We start from the raw sequence: 12,500 nt of genomic DNA, 5'->3' as shown, positions 1-12,500 counted from the left end.
CGAAGGAGATGATGTTAAGACTTAGATAAATAAGTTATCTTTTATTAAGCATAACTATCAGGGGAACTCTTTCATACTACTCGTACACAGTGGAATCTCGTTTCTGAGGACCGTTCGTAATCCAAAATGTTCATAAACCGAAACTATTTTTCTCATAGAGAATTCAAGAGAAAGCACAGCGAATTCGATTAGAGATGTGCACTAAGTGAAAGGTTGACAACAATTGACGTTCTCCCGCTGATACGCTCAGCTTGTCACCAACTGCTGTTGCTGGCTTATGTGTTCGTTACTAGAGATACTGCTCATAATCCGAGACGTTTTATGTTCTAAAAATGAAAAATTGTTTGTAAACCGAGGTTCCACTGGATACATACATACACACACACACACACACACACACACACACACACACAAACACACACACACACAGACACACACACACACACACACACACACACACACACACATACACATTCAACATACATTCATACATATACATACATACGTATGTGTGTGTGTGTGCGTGCGTGTATTTGTGGGTTTATTATATGTATCTATGCAAGTATGTATATGTGTGTGTGTATATATATATATATATAGAGAGAGAGAGAGAAAGATAAACATGACGTCCACTGTGCGTTGCCGATTCCACTACATAATGCCTGATAATCCGTTTTTCGCAGCCTACGTTCTGATTTCAATTCGCGCCGATATCAACTAAGTTTGCAACGTTCTCCGCGTCGACAGATAAAACAGCACCCGGGATGAACGGATTGTTGTTATTGCTGATGCTGTTGCTACTTCTTCTTCTTCTTCTGCTGCTGCTGCTGCTGCTGTTGTTGTTGTTGTTGTTGTTGTTGTTGTTGTTGTTCTTCTTCTTCTTCTTCTTCTTCTTCTTCTTCTTCTTCTTCTTCTTCTTCTTCTTCTTCTTCTTCTTCAGTTGGTCAGTTACATAATTTTTGCCTCAAATTGCTGTTCTCACTATTTCACATTACTGCCATGCCGATCATTTCTTTGTTTTCCTCACGTTCAAAGTTACTCAAATGGTTGACTTTCTGGGGGCTTTTAGATAGTCATGGTTGGATCATAAGTCTGCTTGATCAGGAATGAGCAGGTGATAGAATACAATGACTAATGCGGCTTACACTCCATTTATGTTTATATTCTTTTGACCCATCAGCTTTAATATAATCAACTTCGTCTGTTGGTGTTTTCTATTTTGTTATCCCGTTCCAGACTAGTCTGGCCACTGCATCATACTTTGCATGTATGTATGTATGTATGTATGTATGTATGTATGTGCGTGTGTGTGTGTATTTGTAAACCACATGTTCCAGGTTCAATCCCACTGCATGACACCTTGGGCAAGTGTCTTCTACTATAGTCTCGGGCCGACCAAAGCCTTTTGAATGGATTTGGTAGACGGAAACTGAAAGAAGCGTGTCGTATATATATATATATATATATATATATATATATATATATATATGCTTGTGTGTCTGTGTTTGTCCCCTCCGCCAACATCGCTTGACAACCGATGTTGGTGTGTTTACGTCCTCGTAACTTAGCGGTTCGGCAAAAGAGATCCGATAGAATAAGTACAAGGCTTACAAAAGAATACGTTCTGGGATCGATTTGTTCAATTAAAGGCGGTGACTAAAACAAATAAAAGAATAAAAGAATATATATTCTTTTATTCGTTTCAATCATTTGACTGCGACCATGCTGGAGCACCGCCTTTAGTCGAACAAATCGACCCAGGACTTATTCTTTGTATGCCTCGTACTTATTCTATCGATCTTTTTTGCCGAACCACTAAGTTACAGAGACGTAAACACACCAACATCGGTTGTCAAGCGATGTTGGGGGTACAAACACAGACACACAAACACACTCCATACACACACACACACACACACACACACACGCACATATATATATATATATATATATATATATATATACGACGGGTTTCTTTCAGTTTCTGTCTACCAAATCCACTTACAAGGCTTTGGTCGGCTATAGTAGAAGACACTTGCCCAAGGTGCCACGCAGTGAGACTGAACCCGGAACCATTTGGTTGGTAAGCAAGCTACTTACCACACAGCCACTCCTGCGCCTATCCGTTTCTGCGAAGCTTATATATATATATATATATATATTAGACCGCAGCACATTTACAAGGAAAGAGATATAGTCTTACAGCTGTTTCTGGGATATATATATATATAATATATATTCTGGGATATTATATATATATATATGTACATAGGTACAAGGCCTGAAATTTTTGGGCGGGGTGTAATCGATTTACGTCGATGCTTGTACTCAGGTGGTATTTATTGACCCCCGAAAAGACAAAAGACAAAGTCGACCTCGGCAGATTTTGAACGTGGAGACAGACGAAATACCGCCAACCATTTCGCCCGGTGTGCTAACGATTCTGCCAGCTCGCCGCCTATGCATATATACAGCTGTTGTTCAGTCTCGGGTCAATACTGAACCAAAAGTCATACAGTCGGGATAATAGAATGCTTTATTCAGATAAAATATCTATATACAGTAATGTGCACTTCCGTTTTAGTAATGGTAGGGTGTAATTTGACTGCGACTGGACAACTATTTTTTGCAGGACAAAAGACCTTATTACAGTTCCCTTGTTTAGTTACTCCTTCTAGCTTATATTTTCCTTTAGTCATCAAACCCATCAATGTAGGGGGTTCGTAATAGTTATAAGCTTTGTCTCACCATCATGGACAAAGCTACCAAAAGGACACACCCACTGATTCTCCACCCCCACATACACATACATGCATCTACACACACACACACACGCACACACAGACGCACACGCACACACAGACGCACACGCACACACAGACGCACGCACACATTAAAGTAAGTATTCAATGTACTGCAACAGTTGCACATACATATACACATATCCTCATCGACACTCTTACACATGCACCCCCATGGACGGAAACGAGCATAAAATCACACACGGAGACATTAATAAGGCTTTATAGTCAACACCATTACCTCAAACACTACTACCAGCAGCAACTAGCGCGACCACCATCGCCACCACTATCATAAACACCAACATCACTCCCCCAACATAACAGTCAACACCAATCTCCATTTTCTTACCACTTCATCAGCAGCAGCACCACCACCACCACCACCATGGCTCTCGCCGCCGCCGCAATCACCGCCGCTGCAACCGCTGCCACCAGCACCAGCACTACTACTACTACTACTACTACTACTACTACTACTACTACTACTACTACTACTACTACTACTGCTGCTGCTGCTGCTATCACGACTTATTGTTCATAGTTTTATGGTAAATTGTCAGGTTCTATAATAGCAATAATAGAATTAATATCGAGCCATGCTATTCACTGCTTTGTATTGTTTTTGGTGAGACGCCGGAATATTAACGCTATTACAACATACACGTGTGTGTGTGTGTGTGTGTGCGTGTGCGCGCGCGTCTGTGTGCGCGCGCGCATCTGTGTGCGCGTGAGTGTGTGTGTGTGTCTGTGTGTGTGTGTGTGTGTGTGTGTGTGTGTGTGTGTGTGTGTGTGTGTGTGTGTGTGTAAATATCTATATGTAGAATATATATGATATATATCTCTGCATTTTTGTGTGTGTACATGTGTGTGTGTGTGTGTATGTATATATCTATATATGCACACACGCACACACACACGTGTGTGTGTATGCATACATGTAAATATAATATAAATATACATACATTTGAGTTTTGTATTATATATATATGTGTGTGTGTGTGTGTGTGTATATATATATATATATATATATATATATATATATATATATACACACACACACACACACACACATATATATATATATACATACATACATACGCACGCACACACACACACACACACATATATATATATATATATATATATTTACATACATTTGTATAACGGTCACAGTTTTTCCCTCTATGTTATCACATTGCGCCAGGCTGTTTATATTAATTTTTAGTATATACATTACTGCTGCTGTCATATGCCCTTCTCAGAAGAGTTTTTAGTTTTTCACTCTCTCCTTCACTGTTTCTCGTAGCTATCTCCTACTCTTGGATGGCAAAAGTTCGACCTCCGAGATATGATATGATGTAACAATATTGAGTCCTAGAGAAGTTACACTCATGTTAATATTCGTTTCACAAATTCGGAGACCAGGTTAAGTCGATTACATCGACCCTAAAGCTCAATTGGTATTTATTTTATCGACTTCCGGAAGGAAAAAAGACAAAGTCGACCTCGGCGGAACTTGAACTCAGAAAGTAAAGACGGACGAAATGCCGCTAAGCATTTCTTCCTTGCTAACGATTATGCCAGTTCACCGCCCTACTCTCCATGTTAATATTAACATCATTAAATTCAATAGATATACATATCTTGAAATCATCTTTTATTTTAGTGTTGCTGAAGTCAATCTCGATAGGATTTTAATTCAGAATTGACAGAGCCATAACTAAATACCAAGTGCATTATGTTTGACAATAATTATCATGGCATCGTTTCCTTTGGTCACTCGTTCCGATACAAAAAGCTGTAAAATCTCTCTCAAACTGCTGAAGAAAGAATACATAATATAATCTAGTCTTGCATATATGTAAACAGACATGACGGTTACTGCTGGAACCCTGTGATCATAAATTTGCTCGATCAGGGCCGTGTTTTAATTATTGATTTTTTTTAGTGCCTGAAAAAGATAGTTGTAGCCATAATATTCGCAGGACTTTCGAATCTAGAGAGATCGAGCCGACCAATTGCAAGTTGATCACTGCAGCAAAAATATAGTCAACGATTCGATTAGTAAATTGAAAGCTTTATACAGAAAATTGTTAATATATCTCTTGAACATATCTTTGCTATGGAAATACTGAGTGCTGTATAATAATCAAAACTATCTGCTCATACTATAATGGATCTAAGTCAATATACATGTAACCAAAACTCCAAACTCGGAAACGATTGGATAATTTACACAGTACTACCAACCAATTTTCGCCCTAATACCTCACTCTTCCCACGAGTTACCCTTCTCTTAGTATTTCTCCCTTACAACTCACGCATCAACTTCAACACTTTTCCTTCACTTTTAATTTTTTTTTTTACCATTATCAATGCATGTCTTTTAAAAGAAAAGTTAAACTTTTTCGCTCCGCAGGATAACCAAACCTTCTCATTGCTCAGATTTACCGAACTTGTTAACTTTGCTTGCATGTCTCTAATGTTTCTAATGTGATTAAGGATTTTTGTCGTATACTCACAAACTCAAATCAAGTATTCCGATAACGATGGTGTTGAAATGGTATTGATTTCGCATTTATTTCTAATAGGTTGAGTGACTGCATAGAGTTTCTCGTTGGCTTGATTCATGTGAGGTTACCATCTATGGTAATGAAAGGTAAATACCGAGAGCACAGATCATTACGGTTCATAAACAATATACAATTTATCAGGTAAAATATTCAACTATAACTATATTTGCCTGGATCTAATGAGCTACTCTTTAGGAAAAAACCAAAAAAATCCAGTATTTTAATATCTGATATGTATGCATCAACATAGTCGCCCCATGCGTAAGCAACACTGACCAAAGCTCCATCAAATCACACCTTACCGTTAAAATTCATGGACGCTTTCAACAATATAGTCCTATTGCACTCATTTCCAACAATTAAAAGTGATTCGATGGCTATTAACATAAAAGACTCTCCAATACCTTGAATCTTTCTCCGTAGCCAATTATAAGGCTTTCGTAAAACCAAATCTACTGGAGACCTTTTCACCTATCTCACTCACCAGTGGGATCTCGCCACAGTAAAATTGTCGCTGCACTTAGCATCTACATGCATTCCACTGGAATCTTTGAGTAAACCTTCTCGCCTATGGTCTCCATTTGTCTTTTGGGTCAGTGGCTTCCTGTCAGAGCATCCTATTGCGGTGTGGACTGATGAAAAATGTCCCTGATTTACACTATAAACTCTGCTGTGCTTTAGGATTCCATTTTGTTTTCCATATACTTTACTTCTCTTATAGCGCAATCTACTTTCCGTCATCTGCAGCAACATTCATCCCGACGCAGATGACATCTCCTTTCAGTCCTTTCCAAGCTTCCTCCACGCCAAACCCGCACTCACATCATGAACACAGAACTCGAACACTTCCTACAGTTTGGCCACGCCAACCTTATATCTTTCTGTAGCACAAAGACATGATCGCTACATCGAAAAAAAAAAAAGCATATCGTACCCTCTTCCACTTATACATAAACGACAAGCAAATATAACCCTCAATGTTGCTACAAACGTTTGGTTTCACCGTCACTGATGATCTGCTCTGGAAAACTCACGTCCTCAACATAGCAAAGACCCCATCACAAAAACTGACTTTCCTCTTCAAAGTCAGAAAGTACTTCGACACCCAACATCTATATAATATACTGAACAAAACTCAAGTGAAAACGTCTCAGGCACTCCAACAAACTCTTCTCTTCTCGTTACTTATACTGTATGTCCCGTGGGTCTAGCACTATGGAGACGGCGAGAATTCCAGATAGTCATCGTGGGGCAATAGGTGCCAGCAATATATTGTGTGATTCATTTTACTATCTACCTTAAATGACAAAAATATTAATCGCTTTGTTTAAAATGTTTTCAATGTTTTTGTTGATGTTGTTAATGCTACTGCTGCTACTACCGATAACGATGACGATTTTGGTGATAATACTGGTTGCAATAATGATGACGGTGATGATGATGATGATGACGACGACGACGACGACGATGGTGATGATGATGATGACGATGGCGATGGCGATGAGGATGTTGAAGATGAAGAGGTAGGTTGTAGCAGTGCCGATTATAGTGGTTTTTGATGGTTGTAGTAGTAACATTATGAATGTTGTTTTTACTAAACTTTGCTCCTTGCCAGTACGTCTCTGTGTGCAGTCAGTCTGCCTGCTCGCCTGCCCGCCTGGGCTGTATCACCGGATAGTCTACTACATATGCTACCTTATCTCCATCAGTACCTGCCTATCTCCCTCTACCTGGTTTGCCTTAGCTGCTTGCTTGCTTGAGTATTGCCATGTCTGTGTTTTTACTGTCTGTTTGTGTATCTACCCTTACAGTAAAATTGATCATTGATTCATTGATTGCACGAGTCGGTGGCGTCGCTCCACCATTTTTTTCGATGGAACCTCAGTAATGACCACCATATACACAGAGAGGTATATATGCAAAGTCACCATATACACAGTCACTTAGTTGTTCTGCTCAGGTCTTCAATTCCTCCCTCCCTCCTGCCTAACCCTCTTTCCTTTTTTTTTCTCTTTTCTTTCTCTCTGCTACCCCCTTTCCACGCAACACTGAAGCACACGGGCAAGCACTGCACTACTGTGAACACACGTGTGTGTTAGGACGCACCGCCAATCATTACTGGAAACAAGTGAACACGTTTATTTAAAACAACAACAACAACAGCAACAGCCGCAGCAGCAACAGTAACAGCAAACCCCCAGCTAGGGAAGTACCCTAGTCTCTCCACCCCTCTCTCTCTGACGCATATGCACACCGACATATATATATATACACACACATATACACATATACACGCTCACGCACACACGCACAAGCACATACACACAAAACTTCTGTCGACATAGTGCTAGCATAAGAATGGTAAACCCCTACCAAATCACAACATTATTACCAATATATAATAGTCATTGTATGTATATAATAGTTTGGACGAGTGATGCCAGCAGATACTAACACATCGTATTGCCGTAGCCTCAAGCATGCAGTCTGTGCAGTCTGGCTTAGGGTGTGGGTGTTCCTGGATTTGTTTTTATTGGACAAAGCAATCATTAGTGGCCATCCATAAGTCACTCTATTCATTCATTTAGATAAAGACTGTTTTTGTTATTTTTGCTGTTGTTGTGAATGATGTCAAAGTGAGAATCGGGGAAACATCAGGTTATAACAAGCACAATGCCTTTATATCTTGGAAGGGAAAAAGGAGGTTATAATGTTCATATCTTTCGTAAGTTATTAACATTGTAAGTCGTTGTTATTGTTGTTATTTTGATTTTAACTCCAGGCTAACCTCCATCGAGCAGTCATGCGATCAAAAGTTTCCAGCTGTGACCATCCCGTTTATTTTTTGTTCCATATATAGTGTATCTAAAACTACATTATCAAATGTGTCATTTCTTTAAAGACGATAAGTTGCGATTTGAGGGAAATTTGGTTGCTTGCTATTTTGTAGCTGGCCAGGTGATGATGTAGAGACGCTCCTTTGTTAAATTAAATTACAGTAAGTGATGAGAGATTGGGGTGCAGCATCATTTCAAGCTTTGGGTGTTAATTAATACTGCCGAGGTAAAATATGTGTTTAAACTTTACAATGTTAAACTCACAAACTAGAGAATTGGGTCAGTTTCAAACTAATGGGTCCTAATCAAACGAAAATGGGTCGAAGTATAATTCCGGAATAATACAGAAACAAAGTCTTTTATTTTTGAAATATTCGATACAATATCTTTCGAAATATCCGATATAATATTTTATCTTTTAGTTGTTTCTGTCATTGGACTGCAGCCATCCTAGGGCACCACCTTGAAGGTTTAGTCAGAAAGAAAAAAAAATCAACCCCAGTATTTATTTTTTAAGCCTGGTACTTATTCTTATGGTCTCTTTTGCCGAATCACTATGTTACGAGACATAAACAAACCGGTACCGGTTGTCAAACTGTGGGAAGGACACACACACACACACACACACACACACACACACACACACACACACACGCCCCCCCCCATATATATATATACGACGGGTTCCAGACAATTTTCATATACCAAATTCACTCAAAAGTACTTAAACATATACATGAATATGTAATACAATAAACCATAAACACTAGGGTTTTAAAAGCGGCGAATTTACGCTAAAGTGTCGGATACTTGTTTAACCTGGCTTTCTGCAAACTGAGTTCAAATCACATCGAAGTTAACTTTGTCTCTCAGCCTGTAGGGATCAAGGGATAAAAAACATCGATAAAGTACTAGATTTTCTTCTTCTTCTTCTTCTTCTTCTTCTTCTTCTTCTTCTTCTTCTTCTTCTTCTTCTTCTTCTTCTTCTTCTTCTTCTTCTTCTTCTTCTTCTTCTTCTTCTTCTTCTTCTTCTGCTTGAGTGTGGTTTCGATTCACGGATGAAGTCACTTCACTTAACTAAAACGGCAATTCCTTTAAAAAAGATTTTTCACTTTCCTCTCACCCAAGCTTATATTATGACGTACTGTTGCGTAAGAGATTAATGTTTGGTGTGCAGGAAGGTAGCGACCCACTTTCACTTTCAAGCTGAAACCAAATTACTGCATTTAGACAACTAGTTGAAGTAGGTAAATATTGAACAACCAACAGTTTTCTCTATGAACAAACCAGCACGACAACCTATGCATGTCGTTCCAATCTCTCAGATTAATCTTATTTCCCATCCTTAAAAACTAGAAAGACATATTGAACATATTAATGCAATCCTATATACATAATGTTTGATAAAGGTGAGGTGGTCATGTTTGGAACATCTTTGATCACAGATGTGCTGATGAAGATAGACCTGAGGTCTGAAGATAAACAACTACTTCCAAGTAAACTTCTGATTTTACGTCTAAGTCAGAAAGCAACATTTAAGTGGTACAACATGCTATTGATAGTTGTTTCGGTAATATTTAACTATCGTGGACTTCATAAGTTAACAGTTCTGAATTTAGTTCTTCCTGTTGTTATAATTTATCTTGATTTGACAAGAGTGCAAGTAAAAATTTTTAGTGAAATCCATATAATACATACTCTATTAGACAAGTCATTTTATGAATCGTTGTACAAGTAATAGTGAAGAAAACTCATCGCTCCATGAAAAACATTGAGACAAAGCATAATGAAATTTCTACATTACAGAAGGCGGAAGTACGAAAGCAAAGTGAGCCAAAGTTGTCACTTCATCTTGTAGGACTAGAAGTAAAATCTCCTTCAAATAAATCCTTCCACATACAAAATATAGTGGAGGACTAAAACTGGCTCACGTCTTCCTACTTCATAAATATGGTAACAAAGTAATTTTGATAAAATGTATTCCCCTTTTATCTGAATATATATGTAGCAAAAAGACAAGAATTGTGATATGTATTTTGTTCTAATGCTATCTCTGAGGTTAGTGAAAGTCATAAGCTGATCGCAGATTAGATTTGTCACGAATTAATCATCCTGTCTCTAGCACTAGCTTTTGAAAAGCAGTTATATTGGTCGAACAATATGTTAAAAGTTAACGTTTTACTTGCAAAAATTAAAGGGAGACGAGATAGCAATATGCTCATAGTCAATACTCAGCTTAATATACCTCCGGTCCACCACGTTACCGATTCCTCAACATTGTGTTTACCTTTTTTTCTTCCCAAATTAGAAATCACAATTGATTTTCCCTAGTGTTGCCCAAGAAAATTCTTTATAATGATTTGAGAAAAGGCAATGAGAGTTATTTAGAGCCGATATAGTCGGAATTAAACTCTACAGGGACTTTGGTCGTCGAGTTCCCGAAGAAATTATACAACAAGACTATCAAAACGATGGAGTTAAACTAAGAGAGAAAAAGGAGAGTTTTACATTGGAAAGACTGGAGAGAAAGAGAAACTTTTATTGATTGCACCAAATTCACCTTCTCAGGAATCAGTAATCATCTCTAAGTTTGATAGAATACTAGAATTTTCTTCGAGATAGACGAAATTAGACAGTTGATTCTTCCACAGTATATTACTGGTATCCTCTGAACCTCTATGTGATTACCTAATTTGCCAGATATAGTAGCCAAATCTCACTCCGAACATATCTAGCCATTTTAGATGAGGAAGGTCACATTTTATAATTTATGTCTTTACACATTGCGCCTTAAAACAAATGAAATGGCCAAAAAATAAATGCATTTGATCATAGGTCTACCCAATCAGGGTTATCCTGGGGAAACACAACACCGATAAAAGCTGGTCCACACTGTGTCGATAACAAAGTAAAGTAGAATCAGTCACAGTGAGGTTTAAAGTAAAAGCGTAACTTGCGTAATATATCCATCAACAAATCCAGCTCTTGTCAAAGTGAGGTGTCGGTAGTTTTTTCGGTATTTGTTTTGGCTCTTTACGTTCTGAGTACGAATAATGCCGAAGTCAACCGTACCTTCCAGTAATCCAGCGACGATATAATAAACTACCAGTTGTGTACTGAGATCAATTTAATTTCTTATCTTCGCCAACATGCATTAGACTTACTTGAAACAGTAGAACCTAAATGCCGGCTCAGTAAACGACGAGATACTGATGACAGGTGAATTAAAACACCGTTTAGCGTACACTTCATATTTATGATAGCACACACACACACACACACACACACACACACACACACACACACACACACACACACCCACACACACACACACACACACACACACACACACACACACACACACTCACAAACCTCTTCTTTCTCTCTCCGCTCTCTCTTCACCATAAAAAAGAGATAACGTAAAGGATAACATAGAATTCAGCTCACATTTTTACATTTTGCTGTCTTCCAAGTACCTATGTTGTCAAGGACTCAAATATGTAGAAAAGTATTTTGTTGTTTGTTAAATGTAAATACCTTAACTTATACAATTTCTTTTACGTAACTTTATTTATATATACTTTATGACTTTGATATCGCCACAGCTTAAAGTTGAACTATTTTCAGGTTTATATGATAGGAAGAGCTTTTGACAATGTGTTTAATGTTTTTATAATTTTTGCGTTCTGGAACTGGTATTCCATTATATGGTACATATGATACATATATGTGTGTGTGTGTGGGGGGGGGGTTGTCTTTTTTGCATACATACATACATACATACATACATACATACACGTATGTGTAAATGTATATTTATGTGTGTGTATGTGCGTATGTATGCGTGTGTGTGCGTGTATGCTATATACACATATACACAACTCTCTCTCTCTCTCTCTCTCTCTCTATATATATATATATATATATATATATATATATGCATACATAAATACATACATGCGTATGTGTGTGTATAAATAAACATATAAATATATATTCACATGCACACACACACACACACACACACATAATATCACGTAGATTAAAGATAAGATTTATTATTTTGATTAAAAGTTGAACGTTAATTATATCATATGTTTAATCACTTATGATTCAAAATACATATATTCTTATGAATAAATATAGATATTTTTTAACTCTCTTAAATGATGTAAGTTTAGATATGTAAATGTTAAATTAGCCAAATTCAATTACTGACACTGTTAATAAAGCCACGAAAATGAACTTTATTTAATTTAAGAATTTTAAAGCATATTTTCCTTCGA

The 12,500-nt window shown here is 37.7% G+C and overlaps 1 long non-coding RNA gene across 1 annotated transcript in view; it reads right to left on the bottom strand.

Moving 5' to 3' along the window:
• LOC106878237 (uncharacterized) overlaps positions 1–12,500 on the bottom strand; it is a 27,268-nt gene that overhangs the window by 9,166 nt on the left and 5,602 nt on the right. Inside the window, exon 2 of the long non-coding RNA XR_001410485.3 lies at positions 5,327–5,448. This is a non-coding gene — a long non-coding RNA (uncharacterized LOC106878237). The remainder of the gene's footprint in view (positions 1–5,326; positions 5,449–12,500) is intronic.

This window comes from Octopus bimaculoides, chromosome 2 (assembly GCF_046866305.1).
Source record: "Octopus bimaculoides isolate indiv1 chromosome 2, ASM4686630v1, whole genome shotgun sequence".
Taxonomy (NCBI): domain Eukaryota; kingdom Metazoa; phylum Mollusca; class Cephalopoda; order Octopoda; family Octopodidae; genus Octopus; species Octopus bimaculoides.
The sequence above is the reverse complement of the archived record's forward strand: the minus strand, read 5'-3'. Positions and strand labels throughout refer to the sequence as shown.